At 41.8% G+C, this 17,770-nt stretch overlaps 1 pseudogene; it reads right to left on the bottom strand.

Annotated features, from left to right (window-relative positions):
• Positions 1-16,074: 16,074 nt before the first annotated feature.
• Positions 16,075-16,193, bottom strand: LOC128654855 (uncharacterized; annotated as a pseudogene).
• Between the last annotated feature and the right edge of the window lie 1,577 nt (positions 16,194-17,770).

Here is a 17,770-nt window from a genome sequence, read left to right as displayed (position 1 = left end):
CTGTGAAAGCATGACTCTGCACGCGTATAAAGCAGTCAGTAAAGCCTGTGAAAGCATGAACCAGCACACATGTAAAGCAGTCAGTAAAGCCTGTGAAAGCATGACTCTGCATGTGTGTAGAGCAGTCAGTAAAGCCTGTGAAAGCATGAACCAGCACACATGTAAAGCAGTCAGTAAAGCCTGGGGAAAGCATGACTGCATGCGTGTAAAGCAGTCAGTAAAGCCTGTGAAAGCATGACTCTGCATGTGTGTAAAGCAGTCAGTAAAGCCTGGAAAAGCGATGAACCAGCACACATGTAAAGCAATCAGTAAAGCCTGTGAAAGCATGACTGCATGTGTGTAAAACTGTCAGTAAAGCATGTGAAAGCATGAACCCTGCATGCATGTAAAGCAGTCAGTAAAGCCTGTGAAAGCCATGACTGCATGTGTGTAAAGCAGTCAGTAAAGCCTGTGAAAGCATGAACCAGCATGCGTGTAAAGCAGTCAGTAAAGCGTGTGAAAGCATGGACTGCATGTGTGTAAAGCAGTCAGTAAAGCCTGTGAAAGCATGACTGCATGTGTGTAAAGCAGTCAGTAAAGCCTGTGAAAGCATGAACCAGCACACATGTAAAGCAGTCAGTAAAGCCTGTGGAAAGCATGAACCAGCATGCGTGCAAAGCAGTCAGTAAAGCCTGTGAAAGCATGACTCTGCATGTATGTAAAGCAGTCAGTAAAGCCTGTGAAAGCATGACTCTGCATGTATGTAAAGCAACTCAGTAAAGCCTGTGAAAGCATGAACCAGCACACATGTAAAGCAGTCAGTAAAGCTGTGAAAGCATGAACAAGCATGCGTGTAAATCAGTCAGTAAAGCGTGTGAAAGCATGACTCTGCACGTGTGTAAAGCAGTCAGTAAAAGCCTGTGAAAGCATGAACAAGCATGTGTGTAAAGCAGTCAGTAAAGCGTGTGAAAGCATGACTCTGCACGCGTATAAAGCAGTCAGTAAAGCCTGTGAAAGCATGACTCTGCATGTGTGTAACGCAGTCAGTAAAGCATGTGAAAGCATGAATCTGCAAGAGTGTAAAAGCAGTCAGTAAAGTGTGTGAAAGCATGACTCTGCACGTGTGTAAAGCAGTCAGTAAAAGCCTGTGAAAGCATGACTCTGCATGTGTGTGTAACGCAGTCAGTAAAAGCATGTGAAAGCATGAATCTGCAGAGTGTAAAGCAGTCAGTAAAGCCTGTGAAAGCATGACTCTGCATGTGTGTAAAGCAGTCAGAAAAAGCCTGTGAAAGCATGAACCAGCACGCGTGTAAAGCAGTCAGAAAAGCCTGTGAAAGCGTGAACCTGCATGCGTGTAAAACAGCCAGTAAAAGCCTTTGATCAATGGGTTAATTTATACTTTAAAAACTTTTTTATTGTACCTCTTGCAATTTTTCATATCTCGGCATCCAGCTTATAGCTAAATACCACCCAATAATAATAAAAACATAATTTATGATTACCAGATAGATTCCTTTCCTTACTGGCAGGGAGAGTCACAACTTAATTCTTTACTGTTGGGAATAACAACACCTGGGCCACCACGAGGAGGCAAAGACACCCTAGCCAAAAGCTTAAATATCCCTCCCACTTCCCCTATCCCCCAGTCATTCTGCCGAGGGAACAAGAAAAGTAGGAGAAACATCAGGGTATAAAGGTGCCAGAAGAAATCATATAAAAAGGGAGCCCCCCAACAAAAAATAAATTACGGGTGGGTTGTGGACTCTACCTGCCAGGAAGGAAAGGAATTTATCTGGTAAGCAAAAATTATGTTTTCCTTCCATAAGCAGGGAGAGTCAAACAGAAGAGACTAATGAGTGCAGGGTGTAGTCACCAAACTCCTGAATCACCTATGGGTCCCCTCTCATAGGTGTAGAGAATTAGCACAAATAGTAAAATTGAACAGGAGCGCTAAAAGCTAAAGGTGGTAGAGTAGTTGTAACCTAACAGTTATATAAAGTGCAAAGTGTCAGTGCAAAATATTTAGTGCAAAGTATAAAGTATTTTATAAAAGTGCTAAACCAATGGATAAAACTAAACCTAACCAGGTATATATATTCCTAATATAAACCTAAGTGTTATATAAATAGTATGGCATAAATCTCCGTATGCTTGCACAAAGTGCACAAGTGATAGATGAATACAAAATGTAAATAATGGTCCTCTGACCGGATACGTGTATAGAAACCAAAAATAATTCAATAGTACTAGCTAAATCTAAAATAATACAATAATAAAGTTTGCCTAAAAATTTTATTAATACATGGCCAAATGCACAAACACTAATACGCAAGAGAATGATATATGTAAAAACGGAAGTCTCCGTGTATAAATAGGTTGCCACCACACAAATTATCCGGATGCGTAATAGTCAGTTAAAAGGCTTTCTTTTTTAGTATAGAAGCCACATATCCTGATAAACAGTTTCTATTAGAAAGGGGAAATCCTTTTAGCTTACCCCCAACAGCTCAGTCAAACCAGTCCGTCAGTTGAAATTACCGCCGTAGCGGGAGTGACGTCACTCTTATAGGCGTTGTCCTCAATATGTGATCCCGATTGGTCCTTAGATCCCGGCTCGAGTTCCTAAGCCGCCGTATTCCGTGAAGTATAGTATCCGCTCTTCAGTGCTGAATGGCACGCAGGATACTTCTTGAATATGCGTTTAGAAGGGCAAATAGTTGAATAGGTGATAGAACCCTCGGTCTCACCTTGGACTCCAAAATTCACTGTTTCAGTGCATAAGAACAAGTCCCAATACGTTTAGTAATTGTTTGCCTGTCAAGGTACTGGTTTAACAGAATAAGTTCACAGCTTCAACTGTAAATTAAGCCAACAGCAGTAACATTAGCATCAACGCGTTTCTCCTATACAGGGCTTTCTCAAGATGAAGATGTTGCTACAGGCTGCACCTTTTTTAAGGTGTTTCCCAATTTTTCATTGGTTAGATGAAATGTAGTTAAGGTGGTTTAAAACAGTTTATAAGGTGGTATTGGCAGACCTATATGTGTGGCAACCATACTTAAGATTTGTACTCAAACTACACATCAAATTAATGTATATATAATATATAATAAAACTAATAGTATTAAATAATGCTCATATCTTAAAATGTGTATCCTAAAATCCCAATAATGAAAATATATATATATATAACCGATTAGTCAAATATCATAATTTAAAAACGTATCTATTAGAAGGGATCTAACAGGAAATTCATTAATATCTTAAAAAAATATTTTCCAAATTTAATAGTTCTATATGAACATGTATAAAAAAATTAATATAATTTATACAGGGAGAGTCCACAACTTCATTTCTTACTGTTGGGAAAACTATACGCAAGCTCTAGAGGACACTGAAGGAATAACGGGAGGGAACAAAAAAGAGTTGGACCCTATTCTGAGGGCACCACAGCCTGCAAACTTTTCTCCTGAAAGCTGCTGCAGCCGAAGCAAACACATCAAACTTGTAAAATTTAGAAAAAAATTGTGTAAAGGAGGACCAGGTAGCCGCCTTACAAATCTGATCCATAGAGGCTTCATTCTTAAAAGCCCAGGAGGAAGCCACTGCTCTAGTGGAATGAGTCGTTATACTCTCAGGAGGGCTGTCGTCCTGCTGTCTCATTAGCTAAGCAGATGACATTTCTCAACCAGAAATATTGTCAGTAAAGCATGTGAAAGCATTGACTCTGCATGCGTGTAAAGCAGTCAGTAAAGCCTGTTAAGCATGAAACCAGTGAGCGTGTAAAGCAGTCAGTAAAGCCTGTGAAAGCATGATCTGCATGCATGTAAAGCAGTCAGTAAAGCTGTGAAAGCATGACTCTGCAGGCGTGTAAAGCAGTCAGTAAAGCGTGTGAAAAGCATGACTCTGCACATGTGTAAAGCAGTCAGTAAAGCCTGTGAAAGCATGACTCTGCACGCATGTAAAGCAATCAGTAAAGCCTGTGAAGCATGAACCTGCATATGTAAAGAAGTCAATAAAGCCTGTGAAAGCATGACTCTGCGCGCATGTAAAGCAGTCAGTAAAGCCTGTGAAAGCATGAACCTGCATATGTAAAGCAGTCAGAAAAGCCTGTCAAAGCTATGAACCTGTACGCGTGTAAAGCAGTCACTAAAGCCTGTGAAAGTATGACTCCTGCACACGTGTAAAGCAGTCAGTAAGCCTGTTAAAGCATGACTCTGCACTTGTATAAAGCAGTCAGTAAAGCCTGGTGACAACATGACTCTGCAAGTGTGTAAAGCAGTCTGTAAAGTCTGTGAAAGTATGACTCTGCACGCATGTAAAGCAGTCAGTAAAGCCTGTGAAAGCATGACTCTGCACGCATGTTAAAGCAGTGAGTAAAGGCCTGTGAAAGCAATGACTCTGCATGTGTGTGTAAAGCAGTCAGTAAAGCCTGTGAAAGCCATGACTCTGAACAAACATAAAGCAGTCAGTAAAGCCTGTGAAAGCAAGACTCTGCATGTGTGTAAAGCAGTCAGTAAAGCCTGCGAAAGCATGAACCAGCACACATGTAAAGCAGTCAGTAAATCCTGGGAAAGCATGAACCAGCATGCGTGTAAAGCAGTCAGTAAAGCCTGCGAAAGCATGAACCAGCACACATGTAAAGCAGTCAGTAAATCCTGGGAAAGCATGACTCTGCACGCGCGTAAAGCAGTCAGTAAAGCCTGTGAAAGCATGACTCTGCACACGCGTAAAGCAAGTCAGTAAAGCCTGTGAAAGCATGACTCTGAACACACGTAAAGCAGTCAGTAAAGCCTGTGAAAGCATGACTCTGCATATGTATAAAGCAGTCAGTAAAGCCTGCGAAAGCATGAACCAGCACACATGTAAAAGCAGTCAGTAAATCCTGGGAAAGCATGACTGCATGCATGTAAAGCAGTCAGTAAAGCCTGTGAAAGCATGACTCTGCATGTGTGTAAAGCAGTCAGTAAAGCCTGTGAAAGCATGACTCTGCACGCGTGTAAAGCAGTCAGTAAAGCCTGTGAAAGCATGAACCAGCACACATGTAAAGCAGTCAGTAAAGCCTGTGAAAGCATGACTCTGCATGTGTGTAAAGCAGTCAGTAAAGCCTGTGAAAGCATAACTGCATGTGTGTAAAGCAGTCAGTAAAGCCTGTGAAAGCATGAGCCAGCACACATGTAAAGCAGTCAGTAAAGCCTATGGCCTAGATTTGGAGTTTGGCGGTAGCCGTGGAAAACCAGCGTTAGAGGCTCCTAACGCTGGTTTTAGGCTACCGCCGGTATTTGGAGTCATTCAAAAAAGGGTCTAACTCTCACTTTTCAGCCGCGACTTTCCATACCGCAGATCCCCTTACGTCATTGCGTATCCTATCTTTTCAATGGGATCTTTCTAATTCCGGTATTTAGAGTCGTGTCTGAAGTGAGCGTCAGAAATCTAACGACAAAACTCCAGCCGCAGAAAAAAGTCAGTAGTTAAGAGCTTTCTGGGCTAACGCCGGTTCATAAAGCTCTTAACTACTGTACTCTAAAGTATACTAACACCCATAAACTACCTATGTAACCCCTAAACCGAGGCCCCCCCACATCGCCGACACTCGAATAATTTTTTTTAACCCCTAATCTGCCGACCGGCCACCTACGTTATACTTATGTACCCCTAATCTGCTGCCCCTAACACCGCCGACCCCTATATTATATTTATTAACCCCTAACCTGCCCCCCACAACGTCGCAGCCAGCTACCTACAATAATTAACCCCTAATCTGCCGACCGCAAAGAGCCACTACCTACATTATTTATAGCTATGTACCCCTAATCTGCTGCCCCTAACACCGCCGACCCCTATATTATATTTATTAACCCCTAATCTGCCCCCCTCAACGTCGCCTCCACCTGCCTACACTTATTAACCCCTAATCTGCCGAGCGGATCGCACCTCTACTATAATAAAGTTATTAACCCCTAATCCGCCTCACTAACCCTATATAAATAGTATTAACCCCTAATCTGCCCTCCCTAACTCGCCGACACCTAACTTCAATTATTAACCCCTAATCTGCCGACTGGAGCTCACCGCTATTCTAATAAATGTATTAACCCCCTAAAGCTAAGTCTAACCCTAACACTAACACCCCCCCTAAATTAAATATAATTTTAATCTAACGAAATTAATTAACTCTTCTTAAATAAATTATTCCTATTTAAAGCTAAATACTTACCTGTAAAATAAATCCTAATATAGCTACAATATAAATTATATTTATATTATAGCTATTTTAGGATTAATATTTATTTTACAGGTAACTTTGTATTTATTTTACCAGGTACAATAGCTATGAAATAGTTAAATTAGTTAATAGCTAAAATAGTTAAAATAATTCAAATTTACCTGTAAAATAAATCCTAACCTAAGTTACAATTAAACCTAACACTACACTATCAATAATAAATTAAATAAAATACCTTTAATTATCTACAATTAAACCTAACACTACACTATCAATAAATAAATTAATACAATTCCTACAAATAAATACAATGAAATAAACTAACTAAAGTACAAAAAATAAAAAAGAACTAAGTTACAAAAAATAAAAAAAATATTTACAACATTAGAAATATATTACAACAATTTTAACTAATTACACCTACTCTAAGCCCCCTAATAAAATAACAAAGCCCCCCACAATAAAAAATGCCCTACCCTAGTCTAAATTACTAAAGTTCAAAGCTCTTTTACCTTACCAGCCCTGAACAGGGCCCTTTGCGGGGCATGCCCCAAGAGGTTCAGCTCTTTTGCCTGTTAAAAAAAACATACAATACCCCCCAACATTACATCCCACCACCCACATACCCCTAATCTAACCCAAACCCCCTTAAATAAACCTAACACTAAGCCCTGAAGATCTCCTTACCTTGAGTCGTCTTCACCCAGCCGAGCCAAATTCTTCATCCAAGCGGAGCAAGAAGAGGTCCTCCATCCGGTAGAAGTCTTCATCCAAGCGGGGCAGAAGAGGTCTTCCATCCGATTGAAGTCTTCATCCAAGCGGAATCTTCTATCGTCATCCATCCGGAGCGGAGCGGGCAGCATCCTGAAGACCTCCGACGCGGGAACATCCATCCTGGCCGACGAACTGAACGACGAATGACGGTTCCTTTAAATGACGTCATCCAAGATGGCGTCCCTCGAATTCCGATTGGCTGATAGGATTCTATCAGCCAATCGGAATTAAGGTAGGAATATTCTGATTGGCTGATGGAATCAGCCAATCAGAATCAAGTTCAATCGATTGGCTGATCCAATCAACCAATCAGATTGAGCTTTCATTCTATGGCTGTTCCGATCAGCCAATAGAATGCGAGCTCAATCTGATTGGCTGATTGGATCAGCCAATCGGATTTGAACTTGATTCTGATTGGCTGACTCCATCAGCCAATCAGAATATTCCTACCTTAATTCGATTGCTGATAGAATCCTATCAGCCAATCGGAATTCGAGGGACGCCTTCTTGGATCATACTCAAGGTAGGGAGATCTTCAGGGGCTTAGTGTTAGGTTTATTTAAGGGGGGTTTGGGTTAGATTAGGGTATGTGGTGGTGGGGCTTGTAATGTTGGGGGGGGTATTGTATGTTTTTTTTTAACAAGGCAAAAAAGAGCTGAACTTCTTGGGGCATGCCCCGCAAAGGGCCCTGTTCAGGGCTGGTAAGGTAAAAGAGCTTTGAACTTAGTAATTTAGAATAGGGTAGGGATTTTTTTTATTTGGGGGGCTTTGTTATTATATTAGGGGGCTTAGAGTAGTGTAATTAGTTTAAAATTGTTGTAATATATTTCTAATATTTGTAAATATTTTTTTATTTTTTGTAACTTAGTTCTTTTTTATTTTTTGTACTTTAGTTAGTTTATTTCATTGTATTTATTCGTAGGAATTGTATTTAATTTATTTGATAGTGTAGTGTTAGGTTTATTGTAGATAATTATAGGTATTTTATTTAATTTATTTATTGATAGTGTAGTGTTAGGTTTAATTGTAACTTAGGTTAGGATTATTTTACAGGTAAATTTGTAATTTTTTAACTATTTTTAGCTATTAAATAGTTCTTAACTACCGTATTTAATAGCTATTGTACCTGGTTAAAATAAATACAAAGTTCCCTGTAAAATAAATATTAATCCTAAAATAGCTATAATATCATTATAATTTATATTGTACGCTATATTAGGATTTATTTACAGGTAAGAATTTAGCTTTAAATAGGAATAATTTATTTAAGAAGAGTTAATTAATTTCGTTAGATTAAAATTATATTTAACTTAGGGGGGTGTTAGTGTTAGGGTTAGACTTAGTTTTAGGGTTAATACATTTATTAGAATAGCGGTGAGCTCCAGTCGGCAGATAGGGGTTAATAATTGAAGTTAGGTGTCGGCGATGTTAGGGAGGGCAGATTAGGGGTTAATACTATTTATTATAGGGTTAGTGAGGCGGATTAGGGGTTAATAACTTTATTATAATAGCGGTGCGGTCCAGTCGGAAGATTAGGGGTTAATAAGTGTAGGCAGGGTGGAGGCGACGTTGTGGGGGGACAGATTAGGGGTTAATAAATTTAATATAGGGGTCGGCGGTGTTAGGGGCAGCAGATTAGGGGTACATAGGGATAATGTAAGTAGCGGACGGTTTACGGAGCGGCAGGATTAGGGGTTAAAAATAATATGCAGGGTTCAGCGATAGCAGGGGCGGCAGAATAGGGGTTAATAAGTGTAAGGTTAGGGGTGTTCAGGCTCGGGGGTACATGTTAGGGTGTTAGGTGCAGACGTAGGAAGTGTTTCCCCCATAGGAAACAATGGGGGCTGCGTTAGGAGCTTAACGCGGCTTTTTTGCAGGTGTTAGGTTTTTTTTCAGCTCAAACAGCCCCATTGTTTCCTATGGGGAATCGTGCACGAGCACGTTTTTGAGGCTGGCCGCGTCCGTAAGCAACTCTGGTATCGAGAGTTGAAGTTGCGTTAAATATGCTCTACGATCCATTTTTGGAGCCTAACGCAGCAATTCTGAGGACTCTCAATACCAGAGTTATTTAAAGGTGCGGCCAGAAAAAAGCCAGCGTTAGATCGCGGGTCTTTACCGACAAAAACTCTAAATCTAGCCGTTAGAAAAAGCATAACTGCATGTGTGTAAAGCAGTCAGTAAAGCCTGTGAAAGCATAACTGTGTGTGTGTAAGCAGTCAGTAAAGCCTGTGAAAGCATAACTGTGTGTGTGTAAAGCAGTCAGTAAAGCCTGTGAAAGCATGACTCTGCATGTGTGTAAAGCAGTCAGTAAAGCTGTGAAAGCATGACTCTGCATGTGTGTAAAGCAGTAAGTAAAGCCAGTGAAAGCATGACTATGCAGGCGTGTAAAGCAGTCAGTAAAGCTGTGAAAGCATGACTCTGTACGCATGTAAAGCAGTCAGTAAAGCCTGTGAAAGCATTACCTCTGCACGCATATAAATAAGTCAGTAAAGCCTGTGAAAGCATGACTCTGCACGCATGTAAAGCAGCCCAGTAAAGCCTGTGAAAGCATGACTCTGCATGTGTGTAAAGCAGTCCAGTAAAGCCTGTGAAAGCATGACTCTGCATGTGTGGTAAAGCAGTCAGTAAAGCCTGTGAAAGCATGACTCTGCATGTGTGTAAAGCAGTCAGTAAGCCTGTGAAAGCATGACTCTGCATGTGTGTAAAGCAGTCAGTAAAGCAGTGAAAGCATGACTCTGCAGGCGCTATAAAAGCAGTCAGTAAAGCCTGTGAAAGCATGACTCTGTACGCCTGTTAAAGCAGTCAGTAAAGCCAGTGAAAGCATGAACCTGCATGCGTGTAAAACAGCCAGTAAAGCCTTGATCAATGGGTTAATTTATACTTTGAAAACTTTTTAAAGTAACTCTTGAAATTTTTCATATCTCTCACCAGCTTATAATAAATACAACCCAATAATGATAAAAACATAATTTATGATTACCAGATGATTCCTTTAATTACTGGCAGGGAGAGCCGATGACTTAATTCCTTACTGTTGGGAATACAACACCTGGGCCACCACGAGGAGGCCAAGACACCCCAAGCCAAAGGCTTAAATATCCCCTCCCACTTCCCCTATCCCCCAGTCATTCTGCCGAGGGGAACAAGGAAAAGTAGAAGAAACCTCAGGGTATAAAGGTGCAAGAAGAAAATAATATAAAAAGGGAGCCGCCCAACAAAAATAAATTACGGGTGGTGTTGTGGACTCTCCTGCCAAGAAGGAATGAATTTATCTGGTAAGCAAAAAAATTATGTTTTCCTTCCATAAGGCACGGAGAATCCACAACTTCATTTCTTACTATTGGGAAAACTATACCAATTCTAGAGGACCACTTAAGGAATAACGGGAGGGAACAAAAAAGAGGTGGACCCTATTCTGAGGGTACCTCAGCCTGCAAAACTTTTCTCCCGAAAGCCTGCTTCAGCCAAAGCAAAACACATCAAACTTGTAAAATTTAGAAAAAGTGTGTAAGGAGGACCCAGGTAGCCGCCTTACAAATCTGATCCATAGAGGCTTCATTCTTAAAAGCCCAGGAGGAAGCCACTGCTCTAGTGGAATGAGCCGTTATCCTCTCAGCGAGTGTTGGGTCGTCCCACTGTCTCATAAGCTAAGCAGACTGGACACTTCTCATCCAGAAAGATAGGGAAGTCATAGTAGCCTTCTGCCCCTTACGCTTCCCCGTATAGATGACCAAACAAAGAGGGAGATTGTCAGAATTCCTTAGTAGCCTGAAGATAGAACTTCAAGGCATATAAACCACATTTAGATTGTGAAGCAAGCGTTCCTTTGCTGAAGAAGGATTAGGACACAAAGATGGAACAACAATTTCTTGATTAATTACAATTAAGTTAAGTTACAATCTGACACCACCTTAGGGAGGAACCCTAATTTAGTATGTAAAACTGCACTATCAGCATGACGCTTTTATTCAAAAAATGGCACCTTTATAATCCCAATGGCTGGGGTACTCACCACCTCCTAGACCCAGACAGCTAACAGTGAAAATGCTCTCCTTAGGATTGATATCCACAGCGGGATCATAGGAAAATAAAAAGACCGCACCCGGTCACGTGGTGCGTAGGACAGGACCTCCCCTGCTATGAAAAAGGCAGTAAGCTATTATGAGCTGTGCAACACTCAAAAACGAAAGTGAAACCTGTTTGTTCCAAGCCAAAAGCACACAGTCTATGAGCCCAAAAACTCTCACATTAAAGCAGTTAAAAATAACACCTAGCTGTTTAAATAATCTTCCTAAAGGAGATATTAACCCTATGATCCTATTTAGGCATAAAGGAGCCACACTGTGATCCTGTATTGCAAAAGTGTATATAAAAAATGGTCTTACCCTCCAGGATCCATGTTGTGGAACAGGCACAGCCTCTCAAGTGTGACAGTCTTGCAGCAACGCTCTGAAATGGACTTGAGTGTGTAACTGCAAGCAGTGAAACTCGTAAACACTGATAGCTCAGGAGCTGTTAGGCAACAGTCTGGATGGGTTCGCAGAGAAACATAATTTATGCTTACCTGATAAATTTATTTAATTTCCGGATATGGTGAGTCCACGGAATCATCAATTACTAGTGGGAATATCACTCCTGGCCAGCAGGAGGAGGCAAAGAGCACCACAGCAAAGCTGCTATAAATGGAAAAAGAAGATAACACAAAGGTGTAGAGGTGCCTGAGGTTTTAGTTAGAAATAACCGTCTTAAAATAAAGGGTGGACCGTGGAGTCACCATATCCGAAAATAAATACATTTTATCAGGTAAGCATAAATTATGTTTTCTTTCCTAAGATATGGTGAGTCCACGGAATCATCAATTACTAGTGGGAAACCAATGTCCAAGCTAGAGGACACAGATGATTAGGGAGGGACAAGACAGGTAACCTAAACAGAAGGCACCACTCCACGAAGAACCTTTCTCCCAAAAGAAGCCTCAGCTAAGACAAAAAATATGAAATTTGGAAAATTTGGAAAAAGTATGCAGAGAGGACCAAGTTGCAGCCTTGCAAATCTGTTCTACAGAAACTTCCTTCTTGAAAGCCCAAGAAGAAAAGACAGCCCTAGTGAAATGAGCTGAAATTCTCTCAGGAAGCTGCTGTCCAGCAGTCTCATAAACCAAACGCATTATACTACTCAACCAAAGAGAAAGAGAAGTAGCTGAAGCTTTCTGACCTTTATGTTTCCCAGAGAAACAAACAGCCAAACTGGCGACAATCCTTAGTCACCTGTAGACAGAAAATAAAAGCAACGCACAACATCAAAGTTGTGCAAACAAATGTTCCTTATGAGAAGAAAGATAAGGACACAGAGAAGGAACAACAATTTTTTGATTAATATATCTATCCGAAACCACTTAGGAAGAAAACCTAACTAGTACGAATAACCGCCTTAAACTGCATGAAAGATAAGATAAGGCGAATCGTACTGCAAAACTGAGAGCTCCTAGGCTCTCCAAGCAGAAAAGATAGCAATGAGAAACAAAACAACTTAATATCTATGGAAAGTAAAGGCTCAAACAGAGCCTACTGCAAACTTTAAAAACAAGTGTAAAACCCTAAAGGGGATCAACCGACTTAAACACAGGCCTGATGTAGACCAGTGCCTGACAAAAACACATCTGGCACGTCCACCAAATGCTTATGTAACAAAGAAGACAATGCAGAAAACTGAACCTCAGGGTACTGAAAGACAAACCCTTCTCCAGACCACCCTGGAGAAAGGATAAAAAATTCAGAAACCCCCCCCTTAGACAAAACTAAGAGTCCAATCTTCAAGCAGTCAGCTCAGAGATTTAGATGAAGGAAAAGACCAAGAATCAGAAGTCCTTCCTCAGAAGTAGTCTTCAAGGTGGAGGGATGACATTTTCCACTAGGTCTGCATGCCAGATCCTGCGAGGCCACACAGGGGCTAATAAAATCACCACCGCTCTCACCTGAAAATACGAGTAATGACTTGTGGAAAGAGAACAAAACAGAGGAATAAGGTATGCAAGATTGAAAACCAAGAAAAACGTCAGAACATCTATCAGGACGGTCTGCCGATCACATGACCATAAACTGTACCTTCAAAACTTGAAGTTCTGTCGAAACACCCACAGAAGCCAACTTCCAAAACCCCCATATGAGGGTCTACCTAGAGAACACTTCCGGATGGAAATGCTCACTCCCCGGGATGAATTATCAGTCTGTTTAGAAGTCCAACTCCCAATTGTCCACTCCTGGAAAGTGGATGACCGACAGCAAATGTGAGCTTCCTCCCACTGAACAATCCAAGTCACCTCCTACATGGCTAAGGAACCCCTAGTTCCTCCCTAATGGTTGGATATAAAACCCTTGAGGTGATATTGTCCGACTGAACCAAGCTAGGGACAACTGAGGTCAAGTCATCAGAGCATTGCGATGTGGACAGCCTGTATAACGGTTGTAAATTTGCTGTCCCCACAAAATAACTCAACACACAGCCCTTAATGTGCTAAAACCGTTGGTAACAAAAGTTAGTACATCCCTAAGTGGAAATGGTCCAAATTGGACCCAAAGTGTCAATATTTTGTGTGGCCACCATTATTTTCCAGCACTGCCTTAACCCTTTTGGGCATAGAGTTCACCAGAGCTTTAGAGGTTGCCACTGGAAGGTCCTCTTCCACTCCTCCATGATGACATCACGGAGCTGGTGAATGTTAGACGCCTTGCTCTCCCACCTTCCATTTGAGGATGTCACACAGATGCTCAATAGGGTTTAGGTCTGGAGATATGCTTGGCCTGTCCATCACCTTTACCCTCAGCTTCTTTAGCAAGGCAGTGGTTGTCTTGGAGGTGTGTATGGGGTCGTATCATGTTGGAATACTGCCCTGTGACCCAGTCCTCCAACGGGAGGGTATCATGCTCAGCTTCAGTATGTCATAGTACATGTTGGCATTCATGAGTCACTCAATGAACTGTAGCTCCCCAGTGCCGGCAGCACTCATGCAGGCCTAGACCATGACACCCACCATGCTTGACTGTAAGTCAAGACATCACTTGTCTTTGTACTCCTCACCTGGTTGTTGCCACACACGCTTGACCACCATCTGAACCAAATAAGTTTATCTTGGTGTCATCGGACCACAGGACATGGTTCCAATAATCCATGTCCTAAGTCTGCTTGTCTTCAGCAAAACTATTTGCAGACTTTCTTGTGCATCATCTTTAGAAGAGACTTCCTTCTGGGACGACAGCCATGCAGACCAATTTGGTGCAGTGTGCGGCATATGGTCTGAGCACTGACAGGCTGACCCTCCACCCCTTCAACCTCTGAAGCAATGCTGGCAGCATTCATATGTCAATTTTCTAAAGACAACCTCTCGATATGACGCATGTGCACGCAACTTCTTTGGGTCGACCATGGCGAGGCCTGTTCTTAGTGGAACCTGTCCTGTGAAACCGCTGTATGGTTTTTGCCACCATGCTGTAGCTCAGTTTCAGGGTCTTGGCAATCTTCTTATAGCCTAGGCCATCTTTATGTAGAGCATTAATTCTTTCTTTTCAGATCCTCATAGAGTTCTTTGCCATGAGGTGCCATGTTGAACTTCTAGTGGACCAGTTATGAGAGAGTGTGAGAGCGATACACCCAAATTTAGCACACCTGCTACCATTCAAACCTGAGACCTTGTAACACTAATGAGTCATATGACACTGGGGGAGGGGAAAATGGCTAATTTGGCCCAATTTTGACATTTCGCACTTAAGGGTGTACTCACTTTGTTGCCACGTATTAGACATTAATGGCTGTGTGTTGAGTAATTTTGAGTAGACAGCAAATTTACAATGCTATACAGGCTGTACACTCAATACTTTACATTGTTGAAAAGTGTAATTTCTTCTGTGTTGTCACATGAAAAGATATAATAAAATATTTATAAAAATGTGAGGGGTGTACTCACTTTGTGAGATACTGTAGGTAAGTGTTTTCAACCAGTGTGCCGTGGCACACTAGTGTGCCGTGAGAGATCCTCAGGTGTGCCGCGGCAGACTGACAATAGTGTGACATATTTTTTAAATTTTGCTCGTTTTTATTCTGGGCCGTTTTGTTTATTTTGAGTGAGATGATGACTGAGGGTAACTGCACACCGACAGCTCGCCTCCCTGACCCGTGTTCACACTAGAAGGAACTCCACCCACTACAACACGTGCCTAGTGCCGGCTCTACACTCAGCACCACGCAAACACTTCTATCCCCCATGCATGCTGGCACAGCTTTGCTCCTCCTCCAGAACAGTTCCAGCCAGGTCACATCACTCACGTTCCCTCTCAGCACAAGGAACATGACTGGAGGACTGGAGACTTACTGTAGAGGAAGAGGGAGGTGCACCACATATAATCTTGTGCTCCACAGATAACACTTTTCCCAGTGTGGGGGTGTCCCTCTTTCAAATTTTGAATATTGGGAGGTATGTGACAGGCTCATCAGGCATCATTTACAACCATGACATACTGACATTTATTCACAGACAATCATTATGATTGTTTGTGAATGAATGTCAATATGTAATGTATAGTTTGTAGAAGGCATGCATGACAGCACAGTACAGTGTGTGTATGTATGTATATATATATATATATTTATATATATATATATGTATATGGGATGGTGGTGTGCCGCAGGATTTTTTTAATGTAAAAAAGTGTGCCACGGCAAAAAAACGGTTGAAAATCCTGCTGTAGATACTCCTGAAAAAATACTACGGAGAAAGTCTCTTGTCATCTGATCTAAATCTATACTTTAAGACAGATCCAAAAGTTCTCCATGTCATGGAAAATAGCAAAAGGAATGATGTCCATGGGAATACCATCAGACCAATTCCCTCCATACACAGAGTCACAGAAAAGAGAAGAAATATCAACTGTCAGCTAAAGCCAAACTCCCAACCTCCTGGTTGCAAGATGGCTAAGCTATCCACCGGCCACTAGAGCTTACTGTTGGCCGGACAGAAGACTGCCGAGTGGGGAAAATGAATAAATCCTTGATTTTCTGACCTCTGAAAGACATCTCCTAGATAAAGAATCAAATAAGGTAAAAGCATACCGCACCTGGTGTTCCCAGGCGGTCTCCCATCCAGGTACTGACCAGACCTGACCCTGCATAACTTCCGAGATCAAACGAAATTGCGTGCATTCAGGGTATTGTGGCGGTAGTCTTAAATAAATTACCATGTGGATAGAACAAGGGAATTCTTCTCCAGATTCATTTCCAGCCCCGGAAAAGAAGATTGGACAAGATCTCTTAAAAGAGAGTTAGCTTGAAGTCAGGATGATACCTGAACTATCTATTGTCCAGAAAAACACACTTGCAATATCCCAAGACCTAAAGGTCTGACTGGGATGGCGCAAACTAAGAAAACTAGAGAAGATTCTGATTAAGGAAACAATAAATATCTCAGGTCTAAGTTTGTTATGAACAGGCCCACTAGAATCAAAGGAGAAAGGATACTACTTTGAAGGACAAAATCTGATATATCTCTGTCTCTCCCAGAGATGAAGACCCTGAATCCAGTTCAAGGAATGCCTCTCAACCTACTTTGATTGCAGATACTCTAGAAAGAGAAATTTGCCCCTGGGAGGAAAACTTAGATTGGACTCGATAAGGCATGACCCAAAGTCTCACCCTCAAAAGAGACACTAGAAGCGTGTATTTGGAGAAAACAGAAAATAATTGAATTTGGAACTGCAGAACTATATAGCCTAGGCGTGTACCACTAAACCAAAGGTAGGCTTCTCAGCTGACCATAGATTTCAGCCACAATGCCCGGCGGCTAGTACAGCAAGTCTAATAAGACAAGACATTACTCTAAATGAACAATTTTAACCTCCAGCTTCTTATCTATGTCAGAAAGAAAACGAGATAATCTCCGCAGAGATCTAAGTTCTCTGATTAAAAGTAGAAAGTTCCCTTCTACTGAAGACACTGTGCATTTCAAGAGAGATAGCAACAGGAAATCCTAAGAAGGACATGAGAAAGGGAGAAATATCCCCAGATTCTCTATAACAATCATTGTGAACATCTCACAGCACGTCTAGAACCCTTCCAGAGAGGAAAGAAAAATATAGAACTGATAAAGTCACAAAACTCAGAAGGAAAGACAACGATAGGGATCGGTGTCATCCAGTCAGCCAAGACCTCCAGACAATATAAGAGGCTTTAAAGCAAACAACTGCAGGATACCACTTCAGTAACAGATGAAGGAATTATACTGTCCAGATCTGAGATTTCAGCCTCAGAAACTACTGGCAAATCCTCCTCACTAACTTGGAAGAAGACAAACCTGCATAGCAGCATGTGGAGCAACAAACTCTCTTATCTGAGACTTAAAATGTCCTCTTGCCTTTTCCCTGAAGTAAAGGAAAACAGACTAAGGGGCATATGTAGCAAGCTCCTAATGGAACTTGATGCCCCATGTTTCTGGCGAGCCTGCAGGCTCGCCAGAAACAGCAGTTATGAAGCAGCGGTCACAAAGACCGCTGTCCATAACCTGTCCGCCTGCTCTGAGCAGGCGGACAGACATCGCCGGAAATCAACCCCATCAAGTACAATCGGGTTGATTGACATCTTCCTGCTGGCGGCCCATTGGCCGCGGAGTCTGCAGGGGGCGGGCGTTGCACCAGCAGCTCTTGTGAGCTGCTAGTGCAATGCTGAATACGGAGAAGCGTATTGCTCGCTGTATTCAGCGAGGTCTGTCGGACCTGATCCGCACTGTCGGATCCGGTCCGACAGACC

The sequence above is a fragment of the Bombina bombina genome, chromosome 3 (genome assembly GCF_027579735.1).
Source record: "Bombina bombina isolate aBomBom1 chromosome 3, aBomBom1.pri, whole genome shotgun sequence".
Lineage (NCBI taxonomy): Eukaryota > Metazoa > Chordata > Amphibia > Anura > Bombinatoridae > Bombina > Bombina bombina.
The sequence above is the reverse complement of the archived record's forward strand: the minus strand, read 5'-3'. Positions and strand labels throughout refer to the sequence as shown.